The sequence below is a fragment of the Topomyia yanbarensis genome, chromosome 2 (genome assembly GCF_030247195.1).
Source record: "Topomyia yanbarensis strain Yona2022 chromosome 2, ASM3024719v1, whole genome shotgun sequence".
NCBI lineage: Eukaryota > Metazoa > Arthropoda > Insecta > Diptera > Culicidae > Topomyia > Topomyia yanbarensis.
In genome coordinates this window covers 105,789,090-105,812,135 of record NC_080671.1, presented here as the reverse complement: position 1 = coordinate 105,812,135, position 23,046 = coordinate 105,789,090, and positions in this window count along the sequence as shown.

Below are 23,046 nucleotides of genomic sequence, written 5' to 3'. Positions count from 1 at the left end.
CTCTATCGAAAAATATAATCATTCGGGAAATAGATTTAAAATCACTCTAAATAACGCAAAGCATTTAAAATTTAGAACATTTACGTGGTATACTCGAAAACACAATATCACCCACAACTTCCATCAAACAAATCGTTTTGCAACAAAAACACATTGGATAACGGGTTTTACCTAACTTGAGGTACACAAGAAGAGCCAGCGCTATATGTCTAATTGAAACAGAGAAAAAGGGATTCCGCCAACTTACCTCAACCGCCAACTAGCCCCGGGCTCCCCTACGATATTTTGCTTCTGTGGTTTAGACAAAATGATACACGGGTAGATTTATCTGTTGGTAGCGGTGGAGCAGTTTTTAGCTTTTGTTGTTAGCAAGAATAAGGTAGCAAATTCAGCTTGTAATTCTCGTTTAACCCTACAACGGTTTCGTAACTTTTTCTATACGTAAACGGTTTTGTGGAGTACATTCGGACCCCAGAATTAAAACCGCTCTAATATGCCTACACTCAGCCAAAAAATACAGTGAACTTCATAAGTATTTCGTATATTTTTTAGCCACAAGCAGGACGTATGTAAATCATAAGATTATCTTATGAAGCGGCATTTATTTCGTCAAATCGGTTTGCTATGATTTAATTTTCCATAATGCATCTTCGATTTTTCATAAGACAAAATTATATATTTCTCTTATGTTTATGTAAATCATAAGATGCTCGTATGAAACTGAAGCGAGTAACATATGCAATACCCAATAAAGTCTTATTTTTTCATAATCATCTTATGAAAACATAGTTTTATTATTTTTCTATACATCATAAGATAATTCTTATGAATTTCGCTGTATGATTTGGCTGGGTGTAGTTTTTATTGAATTTATAATTAAATTAGATAGTTTTATTCAAAAATAAGTCAATCAAAGCAGCCTTTTCAAAAATAATCGTGCTTTGCAAATTTTTTATGCACATTTTCATTTTTATACAATTTGTCCTAAAAATACGTCAACATCCCTTTTTAACTTTAATATTGCTATAACTTCGGAAGCTTCTAACCGATTTTTACTATCTATACGGCGTTGTAAATATTATTAAATTGCCTTTTGAACAAATAGTAAATAATTCAAAAACCGACCAAAAAGTGCATTTATTCCAATGCTTGTTTGAACACCAAATACAAATACAATACAAATAGTAAATATACAGCAATATGCAGTAACGAAGTTAAAATAGGCGATGAAGGAACAGACCAGTGCATTGTACGTTCCAGAACTTGGGCTACAGAAGATGAGGAATTGAGTGGTGCGTAGTACATATTATATACAAATCATATTTTGACATCAAAACCAAAAAATACGATTACGATCCAAGCGCCTTTTCTAGTTACTTTGCTATAGTAGCATTATTAAATCAAATAACAGATTTAATTGTTCAGTAGTGTTGAAGCCTATACAATTTCACGCAAGTTACTATGTATCGATATTTTGCTTATAAAAAAGATATAATAAATTTTCCGAATTATATACACATGATAAAACACTAACGTAAACGGTTTTGTGGGGTACATTTGTACCCCAGACAAATTTTAAGCAGGCACTGTTAGGTTATTTAAGTGAAACAAATAGGTTGCACCAGGTTTAATGGAAGTTTAATAATCAAATTGATTTATGATAAAGTTTGCTTGTAGTTAAAATAAACCGTAACGGAATAACAGGGATTGCAAATAGCTCTGGGGTACAAATGTACCCCATAAAACCGTTGTAGGATTAAAAATATAGAACAACCGAGACAATTTTCTAATCATAGCTTTTATGAAGGTTTTTTGGAAAGGAATGTGACGTTTTAATGTAGAAGTCGGTTTTAATACGCTGTTGGAATATGCAGTAATAGACAAAAAATGACACAGAACGCAGTAATAAGGAATTAAACGCAAATAAAACAACTGCGAGTACAGCGGGCAAACGACTGCTAGTACTGGTGACTGAATTAAACTGATTTGATTTCCTTATTTGGCACATAGCAATTGGCTTCTTATGGATATCACAAACATCTCTAGCGACGCCCAAAATTAGTGTTCCATCTTAACACAAAGCATTTTCGGCGAAACATTATTTTAACGTGCTATAAAAATACAAATATACAAAAAAATTTATTTCAATTACCGGTTAATTAAGGTCAGTCTACCTTCTCATCCCTCCCGGAGTCCAAGCTAAAATCGTTCCGCCATAGATCCCCGGCAAAAACTAGCCCCACTGTGGATAAATTGTGTTGCTATTGTTTTTTTTTGGAAATGTTCTTTGAGACCAGCTATTCGAGAAGTGAAACAATTACTAAAAGTGAAAAAGGTGCTCAATGTGGCAGGAGCTAATATCCTACAATTGCACCATATAAAACATTAATCACAGTCATTCGTTACGCGAAACAACATACAACACGCCAACGAATGCGGCAACGTTAACTAAAGCATCCCTGTATATATAGACAACGGCTCTAAACAGGTGCGCTTACACGATTTATCTCTGCCCACTCCTGACATGGCGATAAAAAAAAGTTTATATCAAGGTACGGAGAAATGGATTTAATAACATTGAGGAACATTTTCCAGGGTAATTCTAATCCTTTTCCTGTGGTGAGAATGCTTGTGAACAAACTAATTCCTTTTTACAAAACCATTTTATGCATATTAACCGAACATGGAACATCTCATCAGACAACACCGGTTATGCACCCAGGGCAGATTCCTATGCGCAAATTCTCCAAAAAACACTGCACCACCTAAAACATTGTACAGAAGTAGCTAAGAAAAGTCCGCCTACTATAACCGCTAACAGCACATCGTTATCTTATGCCAAACCACAAAAAGCTTCAAAACCAAGATTTGGGAATCTTACAGAAACAAATATTCACTCAATAAAATACTCCCAGTGTCTGCAATCCAACAACCGGTACCACCAGTAAAGAAACGAACGCAGAAGAGGACGGATACGTCCGTGTGCTTGCATTTCTGTTTGGCGCTGTTCTCTTCGAAAATACATTGAATTGGCTTCTGAACGTTTTGTAAAGTATTCTGCCAATTCAAACAAAAAACTCGGTTTTGTTGACCTAGTACATAAAGTAGACAACTCCTCTAAGAACGTTTGTTTTAACAAATGTTAAATATATCGTCGGTTGTCACGGTAAAGATGGACACGTCTATCGATACCAGGACACATATTAGTGAACTCGGGTGATTCGTAGTTATACTGCCTAAGCTCGACCCTCATTAACAGAAGACAAAGATTAAGCCCGTACGATATTAAGCCTGTTCTAATGACCCTAGTACTTCTAGTTTTCCGATCTGTTTACTTCACATCCTTGCTCTCACTTGAGTACTATGGCTCTAATTTTCATAAATTTCCCTACCCAGTAATCTCTAGCTAATTGAATGTCGTTAAAATGTAAAAAGAAAATGTGACTAACATAGTCGAAATAAAAAAGGAAAAAAGTTAAATATAAAATAAAGCTCTGGTATCCACAATTTCGAATTCTCAAGTTATTAGATTAAAATGTCTTTCAAATTTTTCTCCGCTTTCATCATATGACAATTTAATAGGGTGAATAAATACAAAGAAATTACAATTCTTATTTTTCTTGCTCTTCTATGAATACCAGACGTTTTCACCCATCTTCCGGCTAAAAATTCGGGCCCCCAAACGCGACCCGGGCCCCAGGGCAATTGCCCCGGTTGACCCCCCCTCTCATCGGGCCTGTATATCACATATTAAGTTTATGTATCTGCCCTTTGCTCACATAATTCGGATATAGGCTAATATATACCTACACACCATAAACCCTAATGCTTCGACACCAATTTCCAGTGTTAAGGGGCTTGCTGTGCCAAGTCGAGTTGCACGTATAACATCACATATAGCCCAATCTAGTCGCAAATTTCAGTGTGATGATCTTGTTTTTGTCCTACTTTGTTTCTGTACCGGTGTCGGTGTACTAAAAACGCACCCAATGAACATAACTATTTTAGTAAAATTGCACACTTTCATTTATATCCCCGGTCCCCGCCACTTCCCCCCTCGCTCGGTGATAGGATTATAAATGCGATTGGATGGGGCAACCGTCCGGGTAAACTGGTCAAATTGAACCCGGGCGCCATTAGGCCGCTGGGCAGACTTGCAAAAACTTGTGCGAAAGAGTAATAACAAAACGTGACAAATAGGCGAAAATTTATTTCCATTCCGTAATGACTTTTTCGGTATTTTTGCAGTTAGTCGGGGGGGTGGATGGACCGGGACCGAAGCAGATTTCCACTTTCGAGAAGCAAATTTATTGTGGAAAGTGATGGGCAAAATCTTTCCCATTTAATGCGGCAAAGTTCCGGCGGGGCGGTTGGTGCTCTAGAACATGGAAGCTACCTTTATGAGCTGCTAGCTGAATATTAATCATAATTGCGAGAGCCAGATAAAAACAATTCCCTGGTACAAGGGTGAGATTTTTTCTGGCCGAGATCGGACGATTGTGACGCAAAAAGGAACGAACATAATTTAATGACTGACCCTTCCGGTCATAATGCAGCGGGAAGTGGAGCCGAACGCGAATGCCGAATTGAAATGGGACTGCTATCTGCAGGCATTGTGAAGTGCTTGAAGGCGCTGTTTTTTCTTCCACTGGGGATCTTCTGTAGCAATTTGCTAGATCAGTGAGACCGCGGATCAAAAGCAACATTTCTAATTGCTAAAAAAAATACGAAAGCGTTTGCTTGTACCCCCCGGTGCCTATTGCCCACATCATTCTGTTTGTTTCGAGTTGTGGGAAGACGAAGCGTTTCAAGTTTTGCCTACAACCACTTTTCGGATATTTTTTTAGAACACTAAATCGTGATACCAACCATCTTCATTTCTTTATGAATTTTCGTGCAGTCTTCAACAAATTGAAAATTGCTCGGTTTTATACACGAGTTGAAATGAGTTTCCAAACTCAATAATACGATATGTGCAAATTGCATAGCTTTTATATCTACGCAAACAGCTTCGAACTACGATCAATGGAAGAGGCTCGAATCAATATTAGTATATTTTCATTCTTCCTAAGAAGTAGTATAATAAACAAACTCGTCTGCTGTGCGTATTCGTAAGGAAGAGACGTGTCGCACCTTGACTATGGTGTTTGGAGTTTTATTTCGATGCGAAACCCAAATTATCAATCTACGAATTAAATTAGAAGAATCCAAAAAGTGAGAGATTAGTTATGAATGTGTGAGTGGCACTAGCTTTCAAAGAGATCAATTGTTCGTGTTCTCATTCGAGTTAATAGTGCATTAGTGTAACAGCCTCGAGAAGCCGTCAGATGTATTTGTATTTGAATTAAAAAATCCAACTGACAATTTGTCTAAATGAACTAAACTAAACTAAACTAAACTAAACTAAACATAATTAAACACAGAGAACAGACATATAAGCTAGCACAAACTTTCCCGAAAAAGCTGTGTAAACATTTAAATGAAAACACGTTGAAAATCACCATCGCATACAGTTTTGCATGCATGAGTCACCATTGTATCCAAGTTTGCATACAAGTCCCGTATAGCGATTGCTGGCCGATCGAAGCGTCGACCAGTGGCAAGTTGCTACTTGCTGTTGGCATTTCAAAGCGACAGTTTAATTTCTTACACAAGTCGAAAGCTTTACTTGTATGTCAGTTCTCAGTGATTAAACTAGCGACAGTACACGACGACGATACTGCGAAGAATTCATGACGAAGTCGAATATTTCAGCAAACTCGTTGAAGCGACGACTCATTGCTAAAATTGGACTATTGGTAGCGTGGTTAGTGCTGCGCAGAGTTAAAAATAATCGAAGCTCTTTTTTGACGGCTGAAAATGAACCTGTTGCGACTCACGGCGAATAGGAAAAATATTCATTCAACTATCTATCTTATTCATTCAGTTGAATATCGTACAATATATTCATTACACTAATTATCTAGGAAAATGTTTTCAAATGTCGATAAAGCATATGAAACAACAATCATCATCGCTTACATTGTGCCACGGCCCACTTTGATGGGTTTGATTCGTTGCTGCACGGTAGCTTCGTGTAATAATCGGAGCCGAATGAAAATTTGCATGGATGAATGGGCGGTTTGTTCGTTTGACGTTTTCAGCTGCGTCACTGAATATTGAAAATGAATGCGGCTGAATATGATTTTTCATTCAATGAATTTGAATATTTTTAACTCTGGTGCTGCGCATTTCAGAATGCAGCAGGGCTCGAGAGCGAAGAGAACGGGTAGGCGCGTAGAGGCTGATTTGCGCTAGTAGCTAGTATTCAGTCAGCAGAATCTTTGACACGAAGGTAACCTGCGCTGCATGTCTTCGATGTGTTAATACTTTTAAGTCCTAAAAGACAACAACGGTCCTCGTACGGTGGCAAGTTTAACGGATCGCTCCACAGCAATTCACGTAACGCATATCTTATAAATTTGCTCTGGACTGCATATTTATAAATCGGTAACTTTAAATCCTACAAGTTTAAGTTGTTCATCTAAATTCTTTATTACGAGCATTTCTAAAACTTTGTCGAAGACACCAAGTTTGTTCCTAGTCAGCATAAAAAGGTATTTTTTTTTAGTTTGATGGTAGTAAGCCATGCCTAATTTTAATTTTTATCAGGTTGTGGGGAATACTCTTACGAACAATTCGTCCAAAGATACCCTGTGAATATATTCGATGGTTTGGCCTCTAGTGAATTAAGCTCACGCTTTTGGGGTTTCTGACCACTATGCAGCGATGTCTTTTGATGACTCCTTCTCGATAACAAACATTTACCCAATTTGTTGAGCTGAGTCGTTTGGTTCACAAGACTAGCTCTAGGCTTCTGAAAAAAATCTTCAAAGCTTGAGGGTTTCTGTACGTTTCTTTTAAAATAAACGTTAACAAATCACCTTTCTTTCTTATACGTAGTTGGAGTTGGTGTAAAAAAATGTAAAAATCTTCAATAACTTTGAAACGAATGAGTATTTTTACATGCAGTCTTCGGCAATGTTATGTAGTTTTGATACCTACACATTTGTCTTGAACATAGTTTGCACGAAAAGTCACAATGAAAAAAGTTATATTAAAAAAAATAGATTTAAGGAGGTTGCAATAGAAAACGCCTTCTAAATCGATAACCTTTAGTCCTACAAGCTCAAGTTCTTCAACAAAATTCTTTACTATAAGCATTTCTAAAACTTTGTCGAAGACGCCAACTTTCTATCTCGTCTGTATAAAAAGTTAATTTTTGAAGTAGAATACTTCTAACGTTTCAATATGGGGTCCCGTTTCAAAAATTTCAGTTGAGAAATTTTCCCAGGTTTGAAATGCGAATATCTTCCGTTCTACTGGACGAAATCGCAATATTTTTGCACTATCTGATCGGAAATTTGTGCACGTATTTCGTATTAAATTTCGGAATTACTGCGACTACTATAAATAAACCAAAACAAGGATTTTCAGAAAATCCTTCGAAAACAGCGAGGAAAATGCGCAATTTGCCAGCATATCCCACGCAGAGTCGTCAAAAAGGAGCATGTAAGCGTTTCATTACATACGGGAATGTTATATATACAGGTCACGCGAGCTTGTTTTGTATCAGTGGGTGCTCGCTTACCACACGAGCAACATGCTCGTCCGGACGGTACAATGAGCGGTATCATGTTTGCGTTCCTGTACCAAGCGTCATCGCAAGGTTCTTCGTGATAAAATCCAGGGAATCACCAAATCTGCCATTCGGCGTCTAGCTCGTCGTGGTGATGTAAAATGCATCTCCGATTTAATCTATGAATGCTGATGGTGTGCAGGAAAATGTCACCCGAGATGCCGTGACCTACACTGAACACGCCAAGCGCAAAACCGCAATGAATGTCGTCTATAATCTGAAGCGGCAGGGACGCACTTTGTATGGATTTGGAAGTTGAAAAGGTAGAACTCACTTGTATCATTATAAAAAAGGTCCTGTTCAGGGCCACCAACATCATTTCAAAGAATAAGTTTGCATTTTCTGTTTCATGGACTGTTTCTCCCTGGAGAGCAATTTGGGTTAAACCACAAATTATGATTTATTTCAGTACGCAAATTGCAAATATGGTCAGAAAGAAACTGGAGTGAAGTGGAAAACATTTTTACTACGCATTCAAAAAAGGTTTCAATTCTCAAACATTTTACCAAAGTGCCGTATTACATTACTCTCTTTACCCTGAGTGTTCGATAATCTCCGTATTGAAAACATAATTTCAATTTTGTTCTTTATCAAAAATATGTGGTCGACCAACCAAGGGGTGGAGCTACGACGAACACATATTGAGGACAACACAAAAAAGGACGAGCTTACGTTGTGCTGTAGTCAGGTATAAAAACTCAGCATGCTGTTGCTTACGCTCAGTTCGTTTGCAGCATCAGCATGCAGCAGTTCGTTTGCAGCATGTTCCGCGAAATTCAAACCGCCGTCCGTTTGCTGCTGTCACAGAAGAGTTGGCCAAGCACGCCGTCTTCGATGGCACCAAAACTGTTACCATATACACCAGCACCAAGTAAATTTCGAAAACTGTCCAAAGAAAAGGCCCTTTTCAGGGCCATCAATTTATCGACAAAGAATGAAATTGAAGTTTTGTTATTGCAAGCATCAGCTTGTCAAGAGCGTTGGATGGTAAGTGAGCCACTTGTGAACAATACCGTCGCTTTCACGAGAATGGCACAAAATGAAGTTATTGGTGATTTATAGACAGTTTAGTGTAATGATTCAATTTACAAAAATCGAACGTTTCGATATAGGGGCTCCGTTTCAAAATTTTCGGCCAGAATGCTGCCTGTTTTTTCAAACGTGAAAATCTGCTGTTGTATTGAATGAAAACCTTCGATTTTGCGCTGATTGGAAATAGTTGTGACTAATTCTGTAGAATGTACAATTACTGAAAATAACGGATTTTGTGAAAGCAGTGGTTGGTCCATACAATTCGATTCCAAGCCAGACTAGTTTTCGTTGGAAGGTCCACCTCTGACAATAGAAGTTAACTATTTTATTATGAATTCAACTATAACTTCGTTGAAAACAGCACAGCTAAAAAACTTTTGGGAAAAACGCGCAAACCTAAATTTTCCACTATAATGGAAACTGCCTGTGCCCAGCCGCACAGCATCATCAAGATTGATAGTAATTCAAGCCGGGAGGAAAGAGGTTGTAAGGCAATGGAAAACGAAAATTTCATGTATATCTTACTGGAATATAATTGGCTGGTCCTGAAAAGAACTTGTTGGTTTGTGGTTTATTTTGGGTCACAATTTAGGCATGCTCGATTGCTGATAGCTGTGAATTTCTCGCAGGGCGACAGTTTCTGTTCAGTAGTGATGAGGCTTCCTAACGCCAACCGTGACTGGGGCACTTTTACACGGCCTTCGTTGCTTACTGCTTGCGGGGAGGCTTTCCTCCGGTGGACTTACGAGCGGTATGTTTGGTACGGGCCATTTATCAACAAAGAATCGAATTGAAATTTTGTTATTACAAGCATCCGAAAGTAGCTTGCCAAGAGCGTTCGATGGCAAGTGAGCTACTTGTGAACAATATCGTAGATTTCACGTAGAATGACATAAAATAAAAAGTTATCATTTGTGTGTTTGTTTACAGTTTCGTGTTTACTAGGCGCATTCAAAAAAGGTTTCAATTCTCAAACATTTTACCAAGGTGCCGTATTACATTACTGTTTTTACCCTGTGTGTTCGATAACCTCCGTATTGGAAACACAATTTCAATTTTGTTCTTTATCAAAAATATGTGGTCGACCAACGAAGGGGTGGAGCTACGACGAACACATATTGAGGACAACACAAAAAAGGACGAGCTTACATTGTGCTGTAGACAGGTATAAAAACTCAGCATGCTGTTGTTCACGATCAGTTCGTTTGCAGCATCAGCATGCAGCAGTTCGTTTGCAGCATCTCCCGCAAAATTCAAACCACCGTCCATTTGCTACTGTCAGAAGAGTTGGCCAAGCACGCCGTCTTCGATGGCACCAAAACTGTTACCATATACACCAGCACCAAGTAAATTTCGAAAACTGCCCAAAGAAAAGGCCCTTTTCAGGGCCATCAATTTATCGACAAAGAATCGAATTGAAATTTTATTACAAGCATCAGAAAGTGGCTGGCCAAGAGCGTTGGATGGTAAGTGAGCCACTTGTGAACAATATCGTCGCTTTCAAGTAGATTGGCACAAAATAAAAAAGTTATTTGTGTGATTTGTAGACAGGTTAGTGTAATGATTCAATTTACAAAAATCGAACGTTTTCTAACGTTTCGATATAGGTGCTCCGTTTCAAAATTTTCGGCCAGAATGTTGCCTGTTTTTCTAAAAGTGAAAATCTGCTATTGTACTGAATGAAAATCTTCGATTTTTGCGCTGATTGAAAATAGTTGTGACTAGTTGTGTAGAATGTTCAATTACTGAAAATAACAGATTTTGTGAAAGCAGTGGTTGGTCCATACAATTCGATTCCAAGCGAGCCAGACTAGTTTTCGTTGGAAGGTCCATCTCTGACAACAGAAATAAACTATTTTATTTTGAATTCAACTACAACTTCCTTGAAAACAGCACAGCTAAAAAACTTTTGGGAAAAACGCGCAAACCTAAATTTTCCACTATAATAAAAACTAGTGCCCCCGCCGCACAGCATCATCAAGATTGATAGTTATTCAAGCCGGGTGGAAAGGGGGGGGGGAGGTTGTAAGGCAATGGAAAATTTCATTTATAATAATAATACTTTATAATTGGCTGGTCCTGAAAACAACTTGTTGGTTTGTGGTTTATTTTGGGTCACAATTTAGGCCCGCTCGATTTCTGATAGCTGAGAATTTTTCGCAGGGCGACTGTTTCTGTTCAGTAGCGATGAGGCTTCTTAACGCCAACCGTGACTGGGGCACTTTTACACGGCCTTCGTTGCCAACCAGCCCCTGTCAAGGACGACGTCTCTGTACAGCCAGCATCACTGCCATGAAAGGCAAAACATTGATTTTGAGCCGAATGATTAGAAGCTGTATTTAGTTACAAAATGTCGATTAAATTAAATTATTAAATCATCCCACAAGATGCAAAACGTCGTGTGAAATGCTTGAATATCGAGCATAGTGCCGAACATAATTCTTTGTTTGGGGCTTTATAGCTATAACGCCCCATATATGTCGGTCGCTGTCAAACTCCATATGATGGTATAGGGTTGCCAGGGAGTTGTTGCCAACTGCTTGCGGGGAGCCTTTCCTCCGGTGGACTTACAAGCGGTTTGTTTGGTACAGGTCATGTAGCGAAAAATGCTGATCTGCTACTTCTCTGATGCTGGTAGTAGGACGACAGTCAAACGCTCGTTTGCGTGCCTTCATTCATAAAAGTTCAACAATATTTTCAAAGAATGTTGCAAATTGTCAACTGGATAATTCCAAAAATACTCCAAATAAACTATGAATGTGCTAATGTCGACAAAATCGCATAGAAATTGCTTATTCCAGAGCAAAATTTACCGGTCTAAAGTGTATTCTACTTCACTCCGGTTATGTCTCTGACATTACCCACCCATCTTTTTTTTAGTTCGATCATAGTAAGCCATGCCTAATTTCAACTGTTATCGGATTGTGGGGAATATTCATACGAACAATTCCTCCATAGACTGGATCCTTTGCGGTTAAACGGGGAAGCGAAAACACCTTTATAATTAGCTTCCCCCGACGGCGATCAAGCACCACACACAATATGAGTGCCCAAACCACTGGCCGGCACTTTCCGACGAATGTCTTTCGTCACACACGCGCACTTCATACAATTGCTGTTGTGGCTGTTAATTGTCCAGGAACGGTTTATCGAGGACGCCTTGCATATACCGTGGTCTGTCACTAACTAAACTATCACCGCGATGGCCGCCTTCCACCCGACCAAAACAAAACCGACAAACCGCTTCGGTGCATAGCTGTCATCGCCCTTGCAGTATATCCAGCAACCAATTGAACAGCAAAAGGAGAACGGTGACCTAACTAATCCCTATGTTATTTATCTACAAACATAAAACAAAAATTATCTAACCTAGCTGCACGAACAAAACCGTTCACATACGCAAAAATTAACAAAATTCACATGAAAAAGTGAACGGTATCGAACAGCGGTGAGCATAATTTTACATGTCAACAAATACACTCTACGGAGTGCATACCCACAAATAGGTATATTTGCACACAGTGCTAAATTGTTACCCTGACGTGTTACAACCTCTAGTGAATTAAGTTCACGTTTTTGGACCTTCCGACCATTATGCGGCGGTGTCTTTTGATGACTCCTTCTCGATAACAAACATTTACCCATTCAGTTGAGCTGAGTCGTTTGGTTCACAAGACTAGGTCTCTGAAAAAATCTTCAAAATTTTAGGGTTTCTGTACGTTTCTTTTAAAATAAACGTTAAAAAAATCAAAACGCCCCCCTTGAGAATTTTCTGCGCACGTGCCTGTTTATCATTATATTCACTAAATACTAAGGGCATGTTCAGGAGCGTTTTATTTTATATAGGAGTTTCAAAGTAGAACTGGAACTGAAACATTCACATCCCCAGCAGAGCGTTTTGTTTTATTATTTCGTACAGTTTTGTTTCAAAATTTAAAACTGTTATACCACGCCGTTCTATTTGTTGCTGCTTTTAAAACACGTTTAGAACTGTGTTTTAAATACATGCAAAGTTTTCAGCAGGGACACTTAGAACAGATAGACTGGGGGAAAATAAATTTGAATGCAGTAACGCTGAAGGCATGGCGAGACATGAATTTTAAACTGAATAGAACACCCGCTAAAACTGCTGCTGGGGACAGAAAGCTCCAGTTTTAAAATTTCCAGTTTTATATTATAGAACTGTCAAAATTATAAATCTAAAACTGAAACTCTCCTGAACATGCTCTAATGGGTTGGGTGGGAGCATCAAAAAAAATTGCATTATTCAATGGATTGGATCTTATTGTTGGAAGGAGATTCTTTGCCAGCGATAAAAATACAGTGTAAACAGTACATTCTAAACTTCTTCAACCCAAACGTTCAAGTAAAAATACCCAATGGGTTATTTTCGTCAGTGTTTTTTTTCCGTGATGCAATTTGATGTGGGACACCCTTTAGTCTTTAAAAAGCCTAAATAGGAAAGAAAATAATGTCGTTTTGAGTCAACTGATTTTGTAACCTAACCTCATTTCCATCTGACAAAAACACACTTATGTAGGTAAATACGTGATTGTCATTTTCCGCAGAAAAACTCCAACTCTTCTTTGCATAGTCCACTTACCGGTCCTGCACCAAAGACTGGAAGCTTTGTGACCGAATTAGCAAACTTCTAAAAAGTGCTTCATACCCCCGCCATTTACTGGCTGTTTGGAACATGGTCAGGCGTTCTTTATCCGGCTTGTCAGGCCCCAAATCAGGCGCAGGCCGCAACGAGGACAGTTCGTGAAACATCCGCATATGTTACATATTCCCTTATCAATCGTGAAAATCTAGTAGTTCAACCTTCTGTGAACCGGACTGCGGTGTTGTGCAATTTCTCTCACCGACTGGTACCTACAGTTTTCGACACTTTCCTACATGACCCGTTACACCTCAGACGATGTTCGTTACTTATATATACGTAACGTGCAGCATGTTTATGATTTGGACCCAAAATGTAGCGCTTGTCTGTGGAAGCAGAGCGAGTAACAATTTTTAGTCGAACGCAAGCCCGGTGGGGAATTTTCATTCCTTAAACCTTTTTTACCTTTCACAGTGTGGGAAAACGTAGCAAACATGATATCGGGCGAGAGATAAAAACAATCCATTCGTATGCCAATGCAAATATGTGTACTTGTGGTGACAAAATAAGGTTTCTCCGTTATTTATGTGTAACTTGCAATGTTTTGGGAAAATATATACCGTCGTGTTGCGAGTGCTAGCATATAAATCGTGGAAGGAACTGTTTGGATTCACTGACGATTGGTGTGCTATGGTTTACTGTTTTTATGAAGGTGTACTTGATTTGAACCAATAATTGGTAAATCAAGCGACAACAAAGCTTTATTTTTGAAATTTGTTCAAATAACAATTAAAACAAAATGTTTGGAATTTGAGCAACTTATAATGGAGTAAATGTACCTATGTAAATATAGAAACCAAGATTAGCAATTTTACCCCTATTGGAAAATACATGCATTCCTAGAGTGGGGCAAGCGGTTTTGAATAGATACATCAATATACAAGCAGTCGTTAATTTTTTTTAATCATTTAAAGCATTACACTATCCGTCAAAAGTTTGGATTCGCCTCAATAAGTATTGCAATACCCATGTTGAATATTGCAACACCCCCCGAAATGTGTTTCATCACCTAGGAGAGGGTGAATACAGGATGCTGCATTTCGAAATCCTGTTTATCTTCATATTTGCTCTCTTCAGGAAAGTTACTCTGCAAGCCAGGGGAATCCGGCAGGTGAACATTTTAATTTGAAATCGTGTTACCACGCGACGCTAGTATACATGTGAAGTTGTGCACTTCAACTTGTTTCATCTTGTGCTTCTAACGGCCTAGAAGGTTTGTGTCCTCTGAAGATTCTTTCAAGCGGTCATGACCATGTACATGACAAACGTTTCAATTTCAAATTTTGTCACAACCTGGCGCTTGTGTATAGGTGAAATAAAAATTTTTTGAATATACTTTATCTGGAGATCCTGATTTGCTATAAGATTACGCCCTCAGTGAAGTTGCGGAAAAGAAATCTGTTTGATTCGGGACGCTGTCATCACGTTGCGTTAGTGTATATTAGGGTGACAATAAATCGGCCATTTTGGAAATCACTAATCTACACCCCTTAGCGTTGTTCCAAATCATGAAAAAACGACAGTCGTGTTTTGAGCGAAATCGGTTAACGCTAACCTCTCTCCCAAAGAGCTTAAGGTTTGTATGGGATTTCTGGCCAAAATGTATGGGGAAACACTCACAGTTCACAAAATCGCCGATAGAGGTCGCTATAAACGTCCTAACACGGACCTAGGAAGGAGTTAAGCTTTCGAAGATATGCCGAACAAGTTTGTTGAAGACTGCAAGACATTCCAACCAACCGCTAAAGAGTTATTAACGTTTGAAGTTGGATACTGCTGCTTAACATTCGGAAAGGGCGTACTCCGCTTATCTCAAGCATGTGAAACACGCGTAAAGGTGGGACAAAGTTAGGAAAAACTTCACATATATCTCTGAAACGATGAGAGATAGAAAGTTATGATGTTCCACAAAGTTGTAGAGGAATAAAAGGACTTTGTGTTTTCATTTGAAGGTTTCGGGATTTCTCCGCATGGTGGCGGTAGTGAGCAAAGTAATTTAAAGGGACTACTCCTATCTATAAAACGATAAGAGATGGAGCAACGTGATGTTCTGCAAAGTTGTAGAGTAGCAAAAAATACTTTCTTTTCTCAATTGAAAAATGCCAAATTCTACCACATGGTGGCGCCAGTGAACAAAATTAATTCAAGGTAATACGCCTATCTATACAATGGACAGAGATAGTGCAATCTGATGTTCTGCAAAGTTATATAAAACTTCAAGGGCATTCGTGTCTCGTTGTAAAAATAGAATTTTCACGGCATGGTGGTGCTAACACCATAACATTCATATATTATCACGCCAATCCCTGCACGACGAGAATGAATATATTTTGATACCCCTTTTTAATGTTTCCTAATTTTTCCGCCCAATCCCAGTAAAATGTCGTTTTCGTAAATGGGATTGCTCTGCCTGAGTGTTCTGTGAGTGAAGCTTCTAATGTGATCGATCCATTGGATAACTATCATCCCGCTTTAGATATAACAATTTCTACAAGTAGCACCCTGCAATACGAAGAAGCTTTAGTTGCGAATCGCCGCAATTTTCGCAAAACTGATCTAGCTACATTGCGCCGCTCCCTGTTGTTGATCGAGTGGAGTGCACTGCTTGATCATGTGGATGTAAATGCTGCAGTTGACCCTTACAACCCACTACTGCATGACTGTGTTGAAATATCCGTGCCCAAATGCCAACCTCCTAGCAAGCCTCCATGGTCTAATGCCATGCTTCGGAATCTAAAACGTACTCGTGCCAAAGCTCTTCGAGCGTACACTAATCGACGGTGTCCTTTTCTCAAGTGCTTCTTTGCAATAGCCAGTAATGAGCATCGTAGTTACAATAAACTGCTGTACAAACGATATGTGAACCGCATTCAACAAAACTTACGAAGAAATCCGGAAGGCTTTTGGTCTTTCGTTAACACGAAAAGAAATGAAACTGGCCTCCCATCTAAGATGGTTTACAATGATGAAATAGCGACTACGACTGCGGCAAAATGCTCACTATTTGCCAGTTACTTCTCGGGGGTGTTCACGACTGATGTGCCATCTGTTATCGAGCTCGAAAATGCGGTTCGTGATGCTCCTGTTGACGCTGTGGACATGGATGTATTCAAAATTTCATAACAATCGGTTCTCTCTGCAATTCGGAAAACTAAATTGTCGTTTGCTCCAGCACTAAGTGCAATACCCTCTGCTATACTGAAAAAATGTTCCGATATTTTAGTGATCCAACTGGCACACCTTTTCAATATGTTACTTCAACAGCAAAAATTTCCTAATGAATGGAAGTGTTCGGTGATGTTCCCAGTGTTCAAAAAAGATGACAAATGCAATATCGAAAACTACCGTGGTATAACTTCATTGCGAGTCGAGTCGAAGGTTCAACGAGGCGCTGTTTTCAGCTTGCCGGCACTACATTAGTACTTGTTAGCACGGTTTTGCCCTGGTAGATCGGTTGAGACGAACCTGGTCTCTTTCACGTCCTTCTGCATAGAACAAATGTCCAAACAACTGCAGCTGGACACGATCTACACTGATCTTAAGGCTGCGTTTGACACTGTTAACCATGAGATACTGTTAACGAAGCTTGCTAAACTTGGATGCACTGCCCGATTCTGCCGTTGGCTGCGATCATACCTTATACACTGTTTACACTGTTCGTGAAAGATGTGGTTTTCATCTTGATGCGTGAAGGCAAACTGTTATTTGCAGACGACTTGAAGATATTTCTAGTTATAAAGAAAGAAGCCGATTGCCGTGAGCTACAGTATCTCGTTGATACCTTCTACAGTTGGTGTAAAAGAATCATGATGGTTCTTAGTGTTGCTAAATGCTTTGTTATCAGCTTTCATCGAACGAGGAACATGTTTACTTTCAACTACAACATCGCTGGAATTCAGCTGCAATGCGTTGACCATGTAAAAGATTTGGGCGTCATCCTAGATGAAAGGCTAACGTACACCCATCACTTCTCAGCGATCATTGACAAAGCAAATCGTCTACTAGGTTTCATGTTCAAAATATCCAATGAATTCCGGGATCGTTCATGTTTCAAAGCTTTATACTGTTCACTGGTGCGCTCGCGAACGTCGTGTGGTGTCCTTACCACGCAACTTGGAGCCAAAGAATTGAAGCCGTCCAGCGCAGATTCATACGATATGCGTAACGTTAATTGCCTTGGAATGATCCGCTGAACTTGCCACCATATGAAGACCGATTATTAGGACTACACATCTTAAAAGACCGTAGGCACGCCTCGCAAGCCACCTTCGTATCTAAGCTTCTTCTGGCTGAATATGATGTTCCCGATCTATTATCGCAAATTAACCTGTACGCGCCAACCCGTGTCCTTCGTCATCGAACACTGCTACAGACTGAAATGCGCAACACTAACCAATAGCCCGATACCGGAAGTAGGATCGAGTTAAATAGCTGCTGATGGGAACGTTGGACCTTACATTTGAGACCAAGTTGGTAAAAATCGGTAAATAATTCGCTAAGAAATAGGTAAGACATTAACTAAAGGAGTTAGCAAGTTCCCCGGGGGCATCAAGAACCGTCATAGGTGACCAATGTGGTCAAGGTGACTTCGAATGTTGTTGTAATGTTGTGCACATTTTAATATGTAATAAAATTTAATAAATTAATTTTTAAAAATGGTGTATTTTTCAACAAAAATCGTTCATAACTTTTCAAATAGACGAGATAATAACTTTGTTACTTCAGCAAAAATATGCACCATACAAAGTTCTAAAAGTGATTTAAACAAAGCATTAACGATAAATCAATGTATGAAGTGACAAATGAGAAAAGGTGATATTAAGGGGCCACGTTTTCATCGCTCAATCTCTTATGGTAAAATCAAGTGAGAAATAGAGATTTGTGCTCTTCAAGAGCAAAGACTGGTTTTACCAAAAAAAAAAGATGGGTGGGTAATGTCAGAGACATAACCGGAGTGAAGTAGAATACACTTTAGACCGGTAAATTTTGCTCTGGAATAAGCAATTTCTATGCGATTTTGTCGACATTAGCACATTCATAGTTTATTTGGAGTATTTTTGGAATTATCCAGTTGACAATTTGCAACATTCTTTGAAAATATTGTTGAACTTTTATGAATGAAGGCACGCAAACGAGCGTTTGACTGTCGTCCTACTACCAGCATCAGAGAAGTAGCAGATCAGCATTTTTCGCTACATGACCTGTACCAAACAAACCGCTTGTAAGTCCACCGGAGGAAAGGCTCCCCGCAAGCAGTTGGCAACAACTCCCTGGCAACCCTATACCATCATATGGAGTTTGACAGCGACCGACATATATGGGGCGTTATAGCTATAAAGCCCCAAACAAAGAATTATGTTCGGCACTATGCTCGATATTCAAGCATTTCACACGACGTTTTGCATCTTGTGGGATGATTTAATAATTTAATTTAATCGACATTTTGTAACTAAATACAGCTTCTAATCATTCGGCTCAAAATCAATGTTTTGCCTTTCATGGCAGTGATGCTGGCTGTACAGAGACGTCGTCCTTGACAGGGGCTGGTTGGCAACGAAGGCCGTGTAAAAGTGCCCCAGTCACGGTTGGCGTTAAGAAGCCTCATCGCTACTGAACAGAAACAGTCGCCCTGCGAAAAATTCTCAGCTATCAGAAATCGAGCGGGCCTAAATTGTGACCCAAAATAAACCACAAACCAACAAGTTGTTTTCAGGACCAGCCAATTATAAAGTATTATTATTATAAATGAAATTTTCCATTGCCTTACAACCTCCCCCCCCCTTTCCACCCGGCTTGAATAACTATCAATCTTGATGATGCTGTGCGGCGGGGGCACTAGTTTTTATTATAGTGGAAAATTTAGGTTTGCGCGTTTTTCCCAAAAGTTTTTTAGCTGTGCTGTTTTCAAGGAAGTTGTAGTTGAATTCAAAATAAAATAGTTTATTTCTGTTGTCAGAGATGGACCTTCCAACGAAAACTAGTCTGGCTCGCTTGGAATCGAATTGTATGGACCAACCACTGCTTTCACAAAATCTGTTATTTTCAGTAATTGAACATTCTACACAACTAGTCACAACTATTTTCAATCAGCGCAAAAATCGAAGATTTTCATTCAGTACAATAGCAGATTTTCACTTTTAGAAAAACAGGCAACATTCTGGCCGAAAATTTTGAAACGGAGCACCTATATCGAAACGTTAGAAAACGTTCGATTTTTGTAAATTGAATCATTACACTAACCTGTCTACAAATCACACAAATAACTTTTTTATTTTGTGCCAATCTACTTGAAAGCGACGATATTGTTCACAAGTGGCTCACTTACCATCCAACGCTCTTGGCCAGCCACTTTCTGATGCTTGTAATAAAATTTCAATTCGATTCTTTGTCGATAAATTGATGGCCCTGAAAAGGGCCTTTTCTTTGGGCAGTTTTCGAAATTTACTTGGTGCTGGTGTATATGGTAACAGTTTTGGTGCCATCGAAGACGGCGTGCTTGGCCAACTCTTCTGACAGTAGCAAATGGACGGTGGTTTGAATTTTGCGGGAGATGCTGCAAACGAACTGCTGCATGCTGATGCTGCAAACGAACTGATCGTGAACAACAGCATGCTGAGTTTTTATACCTGTCTACAGCACAATGTAAGCTCGTCCTTTTTTGTGTTGTCCTCAATATGTGTTCGTCGTAGCTCCACCCCTTCGTTGGTCGACCACATATTTTTGATAAAGAACAAAATTGAAATTGTGTTTCCAATACGGAGGTTATCGAACACACAGGGTAAAAACAGTAATGTAATACGGCACCTTGGTAAAATGTTTGAGAATTGAAACCTTTTTTGAATGCGCCTAGTAAACACGAAACTGTAAACAAACACACAAATGATAACTTTTTATTTTATGTCATTCTACGTGAAATCTACGATATTGTTCACAAGTAGCTCACTTGCCATCGAACGCTCTTGGCAAGCTACTTTCGGATGCTTGTAATAACAAAATTTCAATTCGATTCTTTGTTGATAAATGGCCCGTACCAAACATACCGCTCGTAAGTCCACCGGAGGAAAGCCTCCCCGCAAGCAGTAAGCAACGAAGGCCGTGTAAAAGTGCCCCAGTCACGGTTGGCGTTAGGAAGCCTCATCACTACTGAACAGAAACTGTCGCCCTGCGAGAAATTCACAGCTATCAGCAATCGAGCATGCCTAAATTGTGACCCAAAATAAACCACAAACCAACAAGTTCTTTTCAGGACCAGCCAATTATATTCCAGTAAGATATACATGAAATTTTCGTTTTCCATTGCCTTACAACCTCTTTCCTCCCGGCTTGAATTACTATCAATCTTGATGATGCTGTGCGGCTGGGCACAGGCAGTTTCCATTATAGTGGAAAATTTAGGTTTGCGCGTTTTTCCCAAAAGTTTTTTAGCTGTGCTGTTTTCAACGAAGTTATAGTTGAATTCATAATAAAATAGTTAACTTCTATTGTCAGAGGTGGACCTTCCAACGAAAACTAGTCTGGCTTGGAATCGAATTGTATGGACCAACCACTGCTTTCACAAAATCCGTTATTTTCAGTAATTGTACATTCTACAGAATTAGTCACAACTATTTCCAATCAGCGCAAAATCGAAGGTTTTCATTCAATACAACAGCAGATTTTCACGTTTGAAAAAACAGGCAGCATTCTGGCCGAAAATTTTGAAACGGAGCCCCTATATCGAAACGTTCGATTTTTGTAAATTGAATCATTACACTAAACTGTCTATAAATCACCAATAACTTCATTTTGTGCCATTCTCGTGAAAGCGACGGTATTGTTCACAAGTGGCTCACTTACCATCCAACGCTCTTGACAAGCTGATGCTTGCAATAACAAAACTTCAATTTCATTCTTTGTCGATAAATTGATGGCCCTGAAAAGGGCCTTTTCTTTGGACAGTTTTCGAAATTTACTTGGTGCTGGTGTATATGGTAACAGTTTTGGTGCCATCGAAGACGGCGTGCTTGGCCAACTCTTCTGTGACAGCAGCAAACGGACGGCGGTTTGAATTTCGCGGAACATGCTGCAAACGAACTGCTGCATGCTGATGCTGCAAACGAACTGAGCGTAAGCAACAGCATGCTGAGTTTTTATACCTGACTACAGCACAACGTAAGCTCGTCCTTTTTTGTGTTGTCCTCAATATGTGTTCGTCGTAGCTCCACCCCTTGGTTGGTCGACCACATATTTTTGATAAAGAACAAAATTGAAATTATGTTTTCAATACGGAGATTATCGAACACTCAGGGTAAAGAGAGTAATGTAATACGGCACTTTGGTAAAATGTTTGAGAATTGAAACCTTTTTTGAATGCGTAGTAAAAATGTTTTCCACTTCACTCCAGTTTCTTTCTGACCATATTTGCAATTTGCGTACTGAAATAAATCATAATTTGTGGTTTAACCCAAATTGCTCTCCAGGGAGAAACAGTCCATGAAACAGAAAATGCAAACTTATTCTTTGAAATGATGTTGGTGGCCCTGAACAGGACCTTTTTTATAATGATACAAGTGAGTTCTACCTTTTCAACTTCCAAATCCATACAAAGTGCGTCCCTGCCGCTTCAGATTATAAACGACATTCATTGCGGTTTTGCGCTTGGCGTGTTCAGTGTAGGTCACGGCATCTCGGGTGACATTTTCCTGCACACCATCAGCATTCATAGATTAAATCGGAGATGCATTTTACATCACCACGACGAGCTAGACGCCGAATGGCAGATTTGGTGATTCCCTGGATTTTATCACGAAGAACCTTGCGATGACGCTTGGTACAGGAACGCAAACATGATACCGCTCATTGTACCGTCCGGACGAGCATGTTGCTCGTGTGGTAAGCGAGCACCCACTGATACAAAACAAGCTCGCGTGACCTGTATATATAACATTCCCGTATGTAATGAAACGCTTACATGCTCCTTTTTGACGACTCTGCGTGGGATATGCTGGCAAATTGCGCATTTTCCTCGCTGTTTTCGAAGGATTTTCTGAAAATCCTTGTTTTGGTTTATTTATAGTAGTCGCAGTAATTCCGAAATTTAATACGAAATACGTGCACAAATTTCCGATCAGATAGTGCAAAAATATTGCGATTTCGTCCAGTAGAACGGAAGATATTCGCATTTCAAACCTGGGAAAATTTCTCAACTGAAATTTTTGAAACGGGACCCCATATTGAAACGTTAGAAGTATTCTACTTCAAAAAAAAAAAAAATTCGCTCTAGTGAGAAATTTTAGTGTTTACCCTATTTTTCTCCTTAGGGTGAAATATAGCATACGTTATTTGTGGTCGATTCGAAAAGGCAACCGTTGCTCAGGCGAGAATGGATGCGTGCATTGCAATTAAATTGGAACGATGTCATAGGTGAATCTACTCCTATTGTCAACAAGATAACTTGCCTCCTTCTTTATCCGGAACTGTAAAAGACCTCATTGAACAAATTTCCTTCCGTTTTCGACGATTATATTAGGAAGATTACCAAGATTCAAGCAAGCCGAATTGTAATCCTGTGTTTTTGAAATCTCGTTCCTTACCTTTCTCTATTCGGCATGTTGTTGAAGACGAAATAAACCAGATGGTAGAGAAGGGAATCTTGATCAAAGTTAACCACAGCGAGTGGGGTACTCCTATAGTC